The following is a 16,863-nucleotide window of genomic DNA, read 5'->3' on the forward strand; positions in this document are numbered from 1 at the left end:
AAAGGGGTAGCGCTCGATTGACATGTCCGTGCCATCCTGCTGTCATCAGCAGCTTGATCATTTTAATTGTAAACCCAGTCTGCATGTATGAATTGTAAATAATCTTAGCAGATATGAGTCGCGTATGTAAATTGCCTAGGTGGACCTAACTTTCTAATGGTAATCTACGTCCCGGAAGGTTTTTCGTCTCACCGATCCATGATCAGCAGAGTTTTCCTTCAGCCTGACCCCAAAGCCGGGATGGATTTTGTCATTAGAATTTTAGGAGAATCCTAGTGTGTTAATCTGCTGGATTATAGTTGTGTCGCAAAACTGGGTGGTTTATGAGGGTCTATGGCAAATGGGTTGTCCCCCTTAAGATGTAAAGTTGTAAAAGTCATGATGTAAAGTGTCTTGAGGGTTAGAAAATGTTTTAATCCCCTCATGAGTCCTAAGTCCTAGGTCCTAGGTGATTTTTCCAAAGGCTAAGTTCGAGGATCCATTTAAAAATGAATTAATTTTTTTTTTAAAAAATTAAAAAAAATTTAAAAAATAAAAAATAATAATAATAAATAAATAACTGAAAATTTAAAACAAATAATAAAATAATAAAATAAATAAAAAAATAAAAATAAAATAAAAATAATAATAAAAAATAAAAATAAAAAATAAAAAAAATTATAAAATAAAGCAAAAACCCTAAAAAATAATAAAATAATAATATTTTGAGTAAATACATGCAAAATTTCATTTTTTTAATGAATTAACAAATTCGACGGATGAGATTAAGAGATGTCTTGATCCTCATCGACGGTCGAGATCATTTCGACATGGATCACTCGAACTAGCTGTTGGGATTTTTTCCTTTAAATAGGGTCCTAGGGGGTCATTTGAGATAAGATTGGATCTGTGAGTCGTGTACTGAATAAGCTCTCTTGTAATCTGTTTCTGGTTAATAAAAGAAGACTTTGGGGTCCAAATCTTGCTGGTGTTACTCTTTGGAAGTGCTGTGAGCTAATTTAGTTTCTGCATATTTTATTTTTCAGCCATTAATAATAGCTTATTGTAGAGTATTGTGAGCATAGGTATTTTGTTCACTTGCTAGGGTTTGAGTGGTGTTAGTGTTTCTGAAGTAATGGCAGGTATCTCCATTACTTTTGGGATATAGCAGCATTTTTTCCCTCTTCACTGATGGTTGTTCTGAGCTCTGCAGAAAACCCTTACCGAAGAAGATTGGTGGGCGTTTGGGGAAGTTCTCGGCTGAACGAGCCAACTCCCGCAAGCATTTTTTGCTGAGCCCAGTTGGATTTGATCCTGGGTCTATCATTCAGTTTATTTTTCCTAATTTGCATGAGATATTTTCTGAAGTTCTTCATAGTGAAAATCTGAAATTTTTGTTCTTTAAATTTTTGCCCTCTTTACTGATGGTTGTTTTGAGCTGTGCAGAAAACCCTTACCGAAGAAGATTGGTGCGTGTTTTGGGAAGTTCTCGGCTGAACCAGTCAACTCCCGCAAGCATTTTTTGCTGAGCCCAACTGGATTTGATCCTGAGTCTATCATTCAGTTTATTTTTCCTAATTTGCATGAGAGATTTTCTGAAGTTCTTCATAGTGAAAATCTGAAATTTTTGTTCTTTAAAATACTTCTGTTCTTATTGCTGAATCTGGCTGTTAAGGGGCCAAAATCTGTAAATTAATCAAGCTGATCTAGGGTTTCAATTTTTGCTCTATACACAGATTTAAAATTAGGGTTTTATTTTTCCTTTTTTATTTGCAGCTGCCCAGCCAACAAGTGCAAAAGGTCTAAATCGAAATTGCTCCAGCGTGCTCAGTACCTGTGGCTTGAAATATTCAATCATGAAGACATTCTGAAATGGCAAAGACAAACCCTAAGTACTTGATACAGTTCTGAGCCAGCTTGCAGTGTAGCATTGTTGACTGTCTGAAACCTCATATAAATCTCTGTCCTGAGGCACTGTAACAAGGTTTTATGGCATCAAGCTTCATGCATCATTCTACACAGGCAGTAATTTCACATGTTTGACGTGAGGAGGAATCAGGTCTAGATTTTTTACTGTATATGCCTGAAAGCATACAAGGTGATACGTACGGGCCCAACAGCTGGGTAGTATTACGGCTGAGCCGTTCTCTGTCCGCCGTCAGAGAATATACGCAAGCAAACTGTTAAAAAATCGCGTTTTTTGGGCCATGTATATTTTCTAGCTGTCCAATGTAAATCTGCCTGTGTGATGCGTATTGATATTTTAAGTTTCAGGCACGTTAAAGTAGTAAAGACGTGGGTGTTGCATCGCTGTCCTCTGCTCCCTTATCCCTCCTTCAGCTCCTCATCGTCCATCCAAGTTTCAACCTGTTCTGCTGCTCCATCCATCGATTTTCTCCACACCGTCCGGTTGACCTGTGTACAGACAAACAAAACACACTCATGCTCATGCTCAGTTGTCGGATCGGTGTAATGGCCGATTTTAGCATTCATCCGCCGTCAAATTCCTCATCCGCTGTCAAATTCCTTTGCTGCGTTGTGCGTGGAGGTATCGAAATCATCAACAGTGGGAGCGCCAGGTAAACTGTTTCGTTCCATCGAAAACCAGGTAAGAGGATTCAATCCAAAATCTGATTTAAGTCCTTTTTTGTCCGCCGCATTCTGTGCCTGTCGAGGATCTTTCCACGTGTTCGGTGATTTTCTTTGAGCCAAGGTTACAATTTCATTCAGTTTTTCATTATCATATATGTAATGCGTGGTTATGTCTTAGTTTCTTTTTAGGGTTTTAGTCATAGTTAAACTTTGTAAATTTTAGTTTCCAGTTTCATTTTGAATCGTTTCTTTTTTTAGGATTTTTTAAATATAAAATCATAAAAAGGTGGAAAAAGAAATAGGGTTGAAAATTTAATTCTTTGTTAGTTTATTTTTATTGATTTTTAAAATTTAGATTTTAGTTTTGAATTTTCTTTTAAAAAAAATAAAAAAATTGAAAAGGTATAAAAAAAATATTGTGGAAATTTTATTTTTGCCAGATTCAGTTGTTTTTCTTAGGAAATTATCATGTTATATTTTTATGCTGAGATTTAATTTTTCAAGTCTGAATACGAATGTAGTATCTGGTTAATGATTCATGATTTGCGTGGTTGTTAAAAGCATTCATCTTTTCAAAATTCTCAGTTACTGGATATCGTTATTGAGCTGTGGAACGTTGTTGTTTTAACTGATATCTTGCGTCGTTCTAGTCATTTGATGATAAATGATTGCTGTTCATGGTTTGTATTTCTATATCATCTAGCAAGTAATCATTTAAACATAAATCTTGTAAGGCACTGGTCTGCTAAATTAATCAAATGCTTTTAGTGCTTTTCATATCGTGTCTCCCAACCAACTGGTCGACAGTTGGTCTTCGTCATATCATAGGGTCTACCCCCCTTAGCCGCGGGAGACAGGCTTAAACGGAGAGATCGGGGATCAGAGAGACAGCCCCCGGTTTGAGCGTTGTCGTGTCAATCTGCGCGACAACAGAGTGGAAGCCCACCTTTGTCCATGTGCTCATGTCAGATGGGTGAGAAGCAAATGATCTATGCAAGTGGTAGAGATATATAACATATCATCAACTAGGGGTAGTTGTTAGAGGTTGCTAGTTATTTGGCTGAATCGTTGGGTATCAATAATAGGGGAAGAGTTTTCTCCTATAGGGTTACCATTTTGGTGGGTAACATTTAGCTTCAACTTGGGGACATGAGCTCACCATAGAGTGCATGCTCCATATGTTCAGATGGGGAGTTCATGAGAACTCCAACAATTACTGGGATCATAAACATATAATGTGCACAATGAAATCAAATTGTTTGGGAGCATGTGCATTGGGTGTAGGGTATCACCCATGTTTTATATGAAGATAATAAAATACACATAAAATAAATATAAGACACACAATTTAATCTAGTATGAAACATGATATGAATGATATTAGAATTCTCACACAATATGCAATGAAACTAACTACTATGAATGATATAAAAATGTGATTTTCCATAAAAAGAAGTGAGGTGTCTTCCCTTCACTAGTGAAGGTAAAATTTCACCTTCAAGTTTAACAATATAAAAGTATCCTACACCTACTTTTCCATGGATCGTGATAGGAATAACGTCCTTATCAACCAAGATAAGATCACCTATTTGGTACTCCCTCTTTGGTTTTTGGATCCATTGCTTCTTGGGAATGGTTGGGCTTGAGTTAGATTTCTTAATGTGGAAAACCTCTTCAGAAGTAGTGTTATAGACATTTTTGTGCCTTAGAGCTCTAAGCATGAAATGTCCATAAACCAAGGGATCCTAAGTCCCTAAAAGTGTTGTCCCAGCTCCTAAAGAAACAAGGTCAACAAATTACAGCTTCTCCCAGAAGTTCTCCACCAGAAACTGCTCAGAACTAGTCAAATCAGGATCATTTCAGCTGCTCCATTAGCTAGTTGCGTTGCAAAGCACCCAAATACACTGGCTAGGTGCGTTGCAACGCACTTGAATGCACTACCAGGGTGCGTTGAGCAGGAAATGACAAGTGGTAGAGTCATTCCACGAGGTGGAGAGACAATGGAAGCTTCCAGAATCTTCTCCAATGACACTTGCCTCACTGAATTCAACCAGTGATGAGTAAGAGGCTCTCAGTCTCCAAGTGGAACCAAGAACTGACAGAGAGAGGCCACTAATCAATTCATGAGCTGACTCATCCTCTTTGCATACATCTATATATGGATCCCTCACCAAGAGATCCAGAGGTTGGAATTTTGTACATTGCAGAGAATTGCTGTTGGTTTTGAGATAGATATCAGAGTATTGGGTGATTTATGCTTTGTTGGAGGTGAAGAGGGGATTCTATGCTGGGAGGTTGATGCTGGATCAGGAATCATTGGTTGTAACTCCTCCTGGATCTTCTTGTTTTATTAATAAAACTATTTGAGTTTCTCCTACATGCTTGTATATCATTGATGTTTGTTATATTTGTATGTTTAGCTTAAATCTGATCCTAAGCTATTTATGAACATAAATCCATGTCTTTGTGTAGTTTCTTTCTTCTGTGATCTTACAGGAACTTGGTGAAGCTGGGCAAGTAAGGGAGCAGGTAGCTGGAAGCTGTCAAAGAGAAGAGAGATTGGATCAAAGGACTAGCGCAAGACACAGGTTGGTTCATCCTATTCCTCTTCGTTTATAGTTCATAAAGGAGAATACAAGAGTAGTTTTCCCTGTTTGCTTTTGAGGTCACTGTCACACCTCAGTGGGATAGGGTCGTTCTGAATAGACACTTTTCCCGTTAAAAAATTGGCGACTCCACTGGGGATCGTGTCTAGTTAGTTTGTTTGTGTTTCTCTTGTTGTTCGTCTCATAAACTTAGAAGTAGCGAATCGAACTGCATTTGCCATTAACAAATGCAAAGTAGACATCTGCTGCTTCAATCCATTCACTGGATCTGTTTATGATTTGAACAGCTGATTCACAAATGATCTGATTACCCTTTGTGATAGCTCTTAAACCTCTTTTAAATCAACCCTCTGATTGTGCATTACTGATTGCTTTTACTCGGCCAAAAACCATAGATTAAACTGCAAACCGTGACCTAGAACCCGGATATAATTCTCGTTTCTGCCCCAGCGCAGGTGCTGTGAAGAGTTCCTGCATTTCAGCGCAGTTCCCGAGAGGGAAACCTGCGTTGCAATCCAGTTTCTCTGTGTACCAGGTGCGTTGATTAGCCTAGCCTTGTGCAGCTGAGGTTCTTTGCTCAATTTTTTCAATTTTGTCTCTGATCAGTGTGTATGTCTGTTTAAAAGCCCCTTTTCTTTGCCTTAATTCCGCCTCAGTTGTATAAAAGAAACTGTATTTGTTTTTTGTGTGTTTGTTGCGTCATTTACAGTTTCCCATTGCAAAAGTAGAATAGTCATACTGTCGTCCTTTGATTTAGATCTGTCGTAAGTGTCGATTTTGATCTTAGGAGAAAGTTTATTTGTTGTTGACAGTTGATTATGCTTTTACTTTTGCCTTTGGCTTGAATTTATGAATTTCTAGTGTCGAAACAAGTGTTTATTTCAAAATCATAAAGTGTCGTAATCATCTCTACCTTTTGATTTCGAAAAGAAGCTTGTTTGTGTTTTTCACTTGAAAACGAATTCAAATTTGTACAACAACTTTCTTTTTAGGCATCAATATTAAGAAAGTGAAAAACAAATACATGCACATGTGCATTTGCATATTGACAGTTTGTTTGGCTTGATTTAGGAAAAGTGCACTTACAGTGTGCTCTTTGCTCTTTGAGAAAAGATTGTGTCTTTCTTTTCCCCTTGTAGCTAGGATTTTCATTGCTGAAAAGAGATAAAAGCTTGCTTATCATCTTTAGATTGCATTTTAGGAATTACATCTACATCTCATGGTGAACCCAAAAGGAAAACTTCATAAGAAAGATCAACCTAAAATAAATTCAATGAACTTAACAATGCTTTGTAACTTAACGCACAACATTTAGAGGTCTAGGCTAGAGACGTATTCCGGCGTCGTAAAGCCTGGTAACTGTTGTCCTCACTGATGGTTGGGTGATTCCTCTACTTTGAGACAATAAGTGCCAATATGGACTTGTGCTCCCACGTACTGTCGAGTATATATTGGGAGACCCCTATAGGCATAAAACCTTTATCCATAGGAAGCCGTGTCGGCCGCCCTACTGATCGCAATGCACCGAACACAACATTCGGGAAGATCGACTTCCGTACCGTAAAAAGTATTCTGTAGTTTTGCGATTGGTTTGGTACTCCCTCTACCTAGACCTCTAGAGCAGTCCCTTTCATTCCTTTTCAGACTCCTTAACGGAAAAGGTCCATCTGAGCACTTGTCACTTCAGGCTCATTAAAAATCGAAGGAGACTAGAGTCATCTTTTGTTTTTTCTCGACTCTTTAAAACTGAAGAAACAAGTTGTGTCAAAGCATGTTAAAATTTATTTTAAACGGAATATTCATCCCCTTTTCCTACGTTGATCTTTAGGTTGAGAAAATGGAGCCTACCAACCAAGGAATTCCCCTTGGTGGAAATCCTAGTCCCTTCTCCTCTTGGGGAGATGTTGGTGTGCCACATATGGCCACATTTTCGATTCCAGGACTGACAATTGACTTGCCAGTATGGCTCTTCTCAACCAATGTCGTTCAGAACACCACTATTCCTGAACAATCGAATCAGCAATTACACGAGTCCAGAGTTACCCACCAACCTTCTACTTCCTCTAATTCTTCCTCTCCTCCTTCCTCTTCGCTTGACGAGACTGGTAAAGCTAAAAGCCAAGTTCCTAAGGAGAAGAAGGAAAAGAAGAAGAAAGAAAAGAAGAAGAAGGAGCCAAAGGCAAATGGGGGAAAACGAGTGTCGTCTAACAAATATCCACACACAGCACCGACCAGGCCTAAATCACCATGTGTCATTTGCAGAGGAGACCACTTTCACATAGATTGTCCTTGCATCCACCGGATACTAAGGGACTGGTCTCCTCGTTTGCACAATCCGGTGTCATCAACCTCTGGAGAACATGTTGAAAGCACACCGTCAACTAGTGAAAGTGAAGCCCCAGGACAAAGAAGGAAAGCTAGATTTCCTTGTAAACTGTGCGAAGGCGACCATGCCCTCCACCGTTGTCCCTTCTTAGACGAGGCTAAAAGAGTTTTGGATGATCGTCTGGTTTCACCGTTACGACTTCCTCCTGGATATAAAGAACTCTTGCCGAGTCTGTCACTAGTTGAGAACCCAGCTGGCCCGCTCAAGTGGTCGGCTGAAGCACCTAACATTGAAGATAAACCAACTGAATCCATACCAGACGAAAGTCAAAAGGTCGAGGCGGCAATTGACCCGGTCCTTCCTTCAGAGGTTTTATCTTTGGATGATACAGTCTCTGAAGAGAACAAGGATGACACCGTCCAAATTCTATTCATCAACACAGACTCCGAAGAACATGGGGGCAATCCACCAATTCCTTTACCGCAGGAAGGAAGTTCATCAGAGCCATACTCGGCCGTCTATTTGGTCCTACCTCCAAGCAACCTAGTTGTCTCCTTCGATTGGAATCAACTAGGCAGACCCCGCCTACCAGCAAGTGTACCATTCCGAATTATCATTCAAATATATAGAATGGTCATGGCTGGTACCATCATAGCTGAGGGGGATTCTGTGAGTATCCTTTCCTCTACTGCTTGGAAAGCGCTTGGTTCGCCATCGTTGTTGCCTGAGATGAGAAATCTGACAGGCTTTGATAAAGGAACCAATCGACCTTTAGGGATTCTTCCCGATGTGCCCATAACATTGGGGGGGAAGACAATTTGAATGAACGTCATGGTAGTTCAAGGACCCTTGGATTATAACCTACTCCTTGGGTGAGACTATATTTATTGCATGGGAGCCATCGTCTCCTCACTCTTTAGAGTAATGTGTTTTCTGCAGGAAGGAAGAGTGGTCAAGCTCGTGGACCAGCTTTCATTTCCCGGATCACGCATAGAAAATAGTCATATACCGTCCCTAAATGGTCTTTTCACGCAAGAAATGTCTCAATCCCCAGTCCGTCCTCCCGATGAGCACGAGTAATTCAGAGGGATATGACTGAAACCCAGGGGGCATGCATCCTGCTCCGCTTTGGTAGGAAAACTTCGGGTATAGGGTAGGTTTCCGCGGGAGAATATGACTAGTCTGTACCCCGTTCGTGATTGGGAGAGGGGTTATTCTAGAACAATATTCTCTTGTCAAAGTTATGTGAGTTGGCGGGCATCGTCATTCACCTTTGTTTATTTCGAGAAACATCACCGAAGAAGTGTTTTGTTTACGCCGTAAATAGAACAATCTTTGGGTAACCTGTAAGAGGTAGGCCTCTCTCGGTAAAACAAATGTTTTGGCGGAAAGAAGTAGAGGTAACCTTGAAATTTTGTTTTATACCTGGGGGCATGCAAACCTTTTGGAGTGCAAGTGAAGAGCGATTATTTATCTGTTTTTTGGATTAGTCATTTCCTAACTTGCATAAATAAAGGATGTGGGGCAACACTCGAAAAGTTGCCGTTTTTATATGAGACATTCTTATCATATGACTGGATTAATCGAGCAGTGTTTATCGCGAGGTTCAAGCTTGTTAAAAAATAAACCCGGACCGAGAAAATGTTTCCACCCGCGTTTAAGCTCATTAAAAAATGAACTATTCCCCGGTAAATAACCACCGTGAATGTAGCATATCAGCCATTAAAGCCTTGGTCGTGTTTGCACCGTCACCTCCACTTTTCCATTGGCCGATCATTCACCCCCATTTGATTGTTTACCCATTTTGAGGAACAACTGCGAAGAGTGATTTCACCAGCCATCCTTGTGACACTGCCGTGATTGGAAAATTCCAAACCTTACCTGGAATCAACTGCTACCCATTTTATCACTCGTTCCTCAAAAGACGAGTCTTCTTTAAGCTCTTTTCAACTGACTCGTAAAATATGAAAAGATTGCCGAGTTTGGGCCTTCCAGCTCGTTAAAGCGACAGGAAGTGCTATCTCTCCTCTAGATTTTAATCTTTTTGGACCTGAGGGATTATTGCACAAAAAGATCGAGCGCTTGTTTGGTTCGGCTCGTTAAAACTATCGAAAATTCATCCCTTCTGTATTGTTTTATACTTTTTCATACTTAAGGGATTAGATGACGAAAAAGGAATTTTGGAGTTAACTTTACGTACCTTTTCAGACTCTCTGAAAATGAAAAGGACCGAGTTATCTTTGTCGTTAGACTCGTTAAAAAGATTAATAGCGACAAACTTGTCTTTAGACGAGAACGAGTTTCACTATCGCTAGGCTCGTTAAAACATAGCGATGGGTTTGCCCGAAGGGAAAATAATAGAACAAGCATATGTTATCCTCCTCAAGCTTGACAAAAATAAAGAGGTACTGGTCAGCAATGACTGGGGAAAAATTGGGAAGAAAACTCAAAGAATCTTTATTGGTAGCAAGTCGCTCTTGAACATGACACTTCCACTCCGTGTCTGAGTCGGGTTGGGTTGTTTCATTCACTAGTCACATCACCATGGTCACACCATCCACATTTGGGGTAAATGCTACCAATCCATCACATAAGTGTCGCCGACATGTTCAAGAGAAGTCATCCAGAGAAGTCACCCGTGTCCCATCCACTACCATACATTATACTTCATTCTTTCATGACCGCCACCCTGAACCATATATCACCAGATCGTTTTCACCTCCATCAAAATCATTTGCTCCGTTCCGTGTCATTGATGTGGGATTCATTAAGGCCCTCCTTTGACGGATCGCTTCTTGTCGACATCAGTTCATTATCCAAGAAGTTGATCTAGGAACACCCCATTCAGTACTTTGAAGCTTGCATGCCTCAATGGAAAGTTTCTCACTTCCTGCGACAGGTATACATCAATGACCTTCGACCGAAAGATTTTGCGTGGTGTTCGACGCCAAGTCCTTTATTCACACCACGTGAATTGTACTGCAGTACCTTGAGGGTCATTATCATTATTGGTGATTCCTCTCGCACTTGTTAACCGTTTACATCATTTACTGGTAATCAAGCGATGTCTTTCCATGTTCGACTTCAAATCATTTCTCACATGGATCGACTTGTACTTCGAGTGAAGATCGGACGAGATTGAAGACCCCGGATCTAGTTTCATCCATCCGGGCTGCGATATATATTCAGGAAAAATAAAGACATTGAAATGTACAACATTGCAGCACAGATAATCATCCTACCAAAAGGATGATGACTTCATCAGAATCATCAGTCTACCATCAGACGATTGTCTGTCCTATGTACATGAAAATGAATTTATAAAACTGAGCATGGGAATGCCCGCCTCAGCTAGATCATGAAAACAGTATGAAGATAATGTATTGTATTGTATCTTATTACAGGTCTCCTCCCAGCATTGAAAGAACTTTGAATTCTCCTAATAAAGCATTTCACCCGATAAACGACCTCATACTTTAGGGGGCAACTGTTATAGACATTTTTGTACATTACAGCTCTAAGCATGAAATGTCCATAAACCAAGGGATCCTAAGTCCCTAAAAGTGTTGTTCCAGCTCCTAAAGAAACAAGGTCAACAAATTACAGCTTCTCCCAGAAGTTCTCCACCAGAAACTGCTCAGAACTAGTCAAATCATGATCATTTCAGCTGCTCCACTAGCTAGCTGCGTTGCAAAGCACCCAAATACACTGGATAGGTGCATTGCAACGCACTTGAATGCACTACCACGGTGCGTTGAGGGGGAAATGACAAGTGGCAGAGTCATTCCACGAGGTGGAGAGACAATGGAAGCTTCCAGAATCTTCTCCAATGACACTTGCCTCACTGAATTCGACCAGTGATGAGTAAGAGGCTCTCAGTCTCCAAGTGGAAGCAAGAACTGACAGAGAAAGGCCACTAATCAATTCATGAGCTGACTCATCCTCTTTGCATACATCTATATATGGATCCCTCACCAAGAGATCCAAAGGCTGGAATTTTGTACATTGCAGAGAATTGATGTTGGTTTTGAGATAGATATCAGAGTATTGGGTGATTTATGCTTTGTTGGAGGTGAAGAGGGGATTCTATGCTGGGAGGTTGATGCTGGATCAGGAATCATCGGTTGTAACTCCTCCTGGATCTTCTTGTTTTATTAATAAAACTATTTGAGTTTCTCCTACATGCTTGTATATCATTGATGTTTGTTATATTTGTATGTTTAGCTTAAATATGATCCTAAGCTATTTATGAACATAAATCCATGTCTTTGTGTAGTTTCTTTCTTCTGTGATCGTACAGGAACTTGGTGAAGCTGGGCAAGTAAGGGAGCAGGTAGCTGGAAGTTGTCAAAGAGAAGAGAGATTGGATCAAAGGACTAGCGCAAGACACAGGTTGGTTCATCCTATTCCTCTTCGTTTATAGTTCATAAAGGAGAATACAAGAGTAGTTTTCCCTGTTTGTTTCTGAGGTCACTGTCACACCTCAGTGGGATAGGGTCGTTCTGAATAGACACTTTTCCCGTTAACAAGTAGGAGACTTATTCGGTTTTAAAAGCCCATTGTTATCACCCAAAAAATGATCACCTAGCCATTTCTTACTAGGTGGATCAAAATACACCATGTATGATTAATTTTAACATGATAAATCCACTTTAACCACATGAAATAATTTAGTAAGCCATTTTCCTAAATTATTTCCCATTAAAATTCAAAAACCCCATGAGAATAATTGAATAAATCATTATTTATTTATTTTTCTCATTTTCTCTAGAAATAATTATTAAATAATTATTTGATAATTATTTCTTAATTACTTTTGACTTAATCACATTGGAATGATTAAATAAACTACTATTTATTTATTATCGCTGGTTTATTCCATATTTTCCTTATGAGATAATTATTAAACCATTATTTAATAATGATTTATTTCTTGATTCTCACAAAGTCATTAATAAATCATTTTTATTTGTTAATTACTTCAACCACTTTCGAGATAAAGATATTTGACTATTTTGAATTAATCTTTTCCCTTTAAAAAAATATAACAAAGTATTCTAAATGGCTAGATTTTGATTTAATCAATAATATTTTATTATTTTCTAATTCATAATTTGGCTCAATACTTTGTTATAAATAGAGGGTTTTTCTATTCATTCTTCACCATGACCATTTTCATCGTCACCACTATCATCTCATTGCATTTGAGCTCCCACTTGAGTTCAAGCCATATTTTTATTTTCTTTCCATTGAAAGTTGAGAGAGAAGCACATGGCTGAAGCACAAGAACAAGAAAAGGACCCATTCTACGGAGGGGGATTACAGACCCATGTTGTAATGCTTATCCACTAGGTGGTTTTAATAAAATTATTATTTGATTAAGTCCTCCATTGGGTTATTACAGTTTAATTTATTGATGTTATACATTTTGGTTTGTAAGATCTATTGTGTTGCAAGTTTTTTCTTCATTTTTTATTGTAGATATGAAGCAAAGACAACCATATTATGTTATTAGGTTCCTAGTCACTAGTGACTTAAGTGAAGCATGTTTGGTACACATACTAAGAATTTTCATACTAACAAATGACGACTCCACTAGGTCTTTATCTACATAGTCATCAACAAATGGTAATTCCATTGGTGTAGTAATTCATAACCTTGTTGACTTCTGGTTCAACTATTTTCAGTGTTTCTTTAGAATTTTTATTCCTCTCAATTTATGTTTTTAGATATCTTCTATATTTTGGAAAAAATTTCATTTTTGTTGGGGTTTTGCATCTTTTCACAAGTCATAGGTATCATCCGAGTAGGATACGACACAATATAGGTCAGATCTATCGAGCAAGAGACACAGGAGCAAAGCACACTTTTTGGCCAAGAAACTATGCCCAACACACTTTTCAACCCATAAACTGTGCCCAATGCACTTTTAAGGTCGGTTTCTACGCTGCAATTTTTCAAATTTTTTTTTCTTCATATTTTTCTAGTTTTATCGAGATTGTTGAGTGTGTGCCAAGAAGGGTTTCTGTTATTTCCCAAGTTACCTCTAGGCATGGATTCACTTATTATTTTCTCATTGAGAGAGGAAAAATCCCCCTAGGGTTTAGAGTACACCTCCATCATTTAGGAAGAGAATTGTTGAGTTGAGGAGTCTAGTGTGCAAAATTTTCAACCACTATTTTTCAATGTTTTGTCCACTATTTTGTAGTCCTTTTAGACATGTTGTTACAACACTTTATTCCCTTTTGAATCTTATGTTTCCTTTCTTCCTCAGGATCCCCTTGTGTATCCTTACTTTTGTAGCTTCTATGCTATATTTTTCTAGCGTTTTCACCTCTATTTTTTTGTTGGATTTTTGCCACATTTTCCACAGAATTTTTCCCTTATATCCCAATCCCTTAGACATTATATCATTTGGCCATTTTGTGTGTCCTTGAGTTTATTGTTTTCCCTATTTTATTTTGCTGCTTGATTTCCTTCTTGGATGGGGGGTTGTGTGCTTTAATTTTCTATTTATTTACTGTCCATTTTCAATATTATTTACAATTTATGCACTTTATTTTTTAACAGCATTGGAATCATAAAAAAATGATCAATTAACTCATCCACTTGATACATTTGTCACACATGCACACCCTAAACGAACGTGAGCTTGGTTAACACCATTAAGCCAAGACTTGAAAGAATACAACTTAATAACTTAACTCACATAGATTAAGCCCACTTGGGAACCAGGTCCAAAACAATTTTTGTATTTAGGTCTAGGATTAGTGGGATAGGCTTCCAATAACACCCATTGATCGCTTACATTGAGACATAGAAAGTTGACATATTAGGGAGCTTAAAATCCTTCACCATCCCACGGTCCAAAGCCATAGCGCATTGTAAACCCGATTTAGAGTTGGTTATGTTAGATCACGGTGCGAGTGGTTCTCCTTAAGGCTACCCAAATCATGGTAGGGAATTTCATGCTATGGTTGGTCACCAATAAGCTTAAGACTCGATCACCCCTGTGGGACGAAGGTAGCCTTAGTGGCCAATCTTAGGAAAACAACCTATAGGATTGACTATGGGAAAGTAGTTGGTATTCTAGCAACTGCTTTCCCACAACCAAGCTCTGCTTGCGGGGAGCAATTTCTATCAAGTAAGAAGTCTCTTGAAAGGCCATCTAAAATAGTAGAATTAGGACTTGTTTGATGATTTAGATAACCTTTAGGCTAGAAGTTTTTTATTATTTGATAGGATGTGTTTGCTTGAATTAGAGTAAAATATCATTGTAGTTAGTTTACAGTTGGCACCACTGCATTAGGTGTTTTCTTGTTATTTTTAACTCTTTTCTCATATCATCATCCTTTAGTCTATTTAGTCATCTTTGTCTTAACACCATTATGCCCCCTAAGAATTTTCCATAGAGAATTTGTAGCCTTCGCCCCTAGTTTCCTTTAGGACATATTACTCCCTCTTGTCGATTTTGAACCCATCCTCCTAGTCCTCCATTGAGTCCCCATACCGACTTTATTTCTTCTGGTTCTTCCAGTTCTTCCTCTAATTCTGCATCTTCGTATCCTCACATTGCCACCATGATAGACACCAATGTGGGTGGTGGAAAGCTAGGTTATAACTAAGGTCTTAACCAAGGTAACCCCACAGGTGGAACCTCTTCAGGTATGGCCACTAATCCACCCTTACTTCCCTATACGGCTGGTCTGAACCTCCCTAATTTCAGCAAACTTATCAATGATGTTCTTCTCCATAGCCCAAATTGGCCTCCCATGCCCACTAAGCCACCTTCCGACATTCCCAAGTTCAAAGCTAATCCTAGAGAAGAACCCACCAATCATGTTCAATCTTTTTACATGTGGTGTTCATCAAATTCCATTACCAAAGACTCCATTCGTCTTCATCTCTTCCAATGCACCCTAACTGGAGCTACTACCAAATGGCATGTGGACCAACCACATGCCTCTAATTCCACATTTGTGAATCTTACCAAATATTTTATTTCATATTTACAACCACCTCTCTGATAGGACACAGGTATTGAACTATTGACCTATTTTCATAGAACTTTTGCCACACACCTTTGAAGGAGGAGCATGTGTAGAGCCCCTGAGTTTGAAGACTATGTATACATGGATTATCTCTTAAGAAATATCCCCTCACATAGGTAAATATGCTGCTTCTCACTTCCCTCAGACTGAAGAAGAAGCCCTGTAGATAACCTTAAAACATGACCTAATATATGCCCAGTCAGGTTATGTTTATATTGTCATCCCCAATTTGCCTCGGCCCAGTGCTACTAATGCAACAGGGGCATCTCATGCCAATGAAAATATCGTTGGATATATTTCCCACCCTCAACCACCACCATATCCTCAACCTCCCATGAGTTATGGCTAACCCATGGGGGGACCAGTTCCACTTACACCTATCCCCCTCATGATCCTTTGCGTGTCAACTCTTACCAAGGTACAAGCACATCATCCCCATCTGAATTAGTCGATGCTAGGACGAGTTGCTTTTCAACTTGGTTATCCAAATGTTTTCACTAATCCTTACTATCCTTATGCACTTCCTAGTGCTCCAATCCCATCGACACCAATTCCTCAAACTCCCATGCCTCCACCTCATCTGTAAAAAATCTCTATTTTCCCACCCCGGTTTTCAGTTTCTCCTTATTTCTCCCATGTAGTTAAATGCCCATTCCCATAACCATACATTTAACAGACTGAAAAAAATAAATATTGCTGAAAACACAAATTCTGGAAATTTTTCAGAATGCTGGAAATTGCAGAATTAAAAATCAGCAATCAAAAACAGCCATTAAAACACATTAAAACACTGATATTTTTGGTCAACTTGACCCTGGAAAAACCTCCTACAACTCTTGGGGAAAACCAGTTTGAGAGCTCTTCTTTATTTCTGAAAATTGCCTTTTTACAGTGAGAATTATTCAACAAAAAATCAGCAAGCAAATTTACAACTTATCTCCTTTCCCATGCCTCACAGCAATCTGGAAATTACAGCAAACAGGACAGCAATAAATGTTGTACGGCCTCCGTTTTGTGTGCAGAAAAATCAGCAAACTGCTCCTCGATTTTTGTGCAAAAATCTGCCTTTCACTATGTGCTGAATCAGCTGTACAAATCTGCTCAACTGCTGCCTTGGAATGTTTGCCAAGCTGCTGTCTCCTTCTCCTCCCTGCTCAGAAATCTCTCTTGCTCTCTTGCTCTCCTTCTCGCAATCTGCTCATGAAAGAATGAATGACCTTTTCCTCCTTTAATATAACTCCAAGTGACTTTTGGGTGATCCAAGTGACTTTTGGGCGATCTCTAAATCCAATGGCTGAAATAGATTTAG

Source organism: Pinus tabuliformis, chromosome X, assembly GCF_031772625.1.
Source record: "Pinus tabuliformis cultivar Carrire ecotype Pingquan chromosome X, CPIR1, whole genome shotgun sequence".
NCBI classification, from domain to species: Eukaryota; Viridiplantae; Streptophyta; class Pinopsida; order Pinales; family Pinaceae; genus Pinus; species Pinus tabuliformis.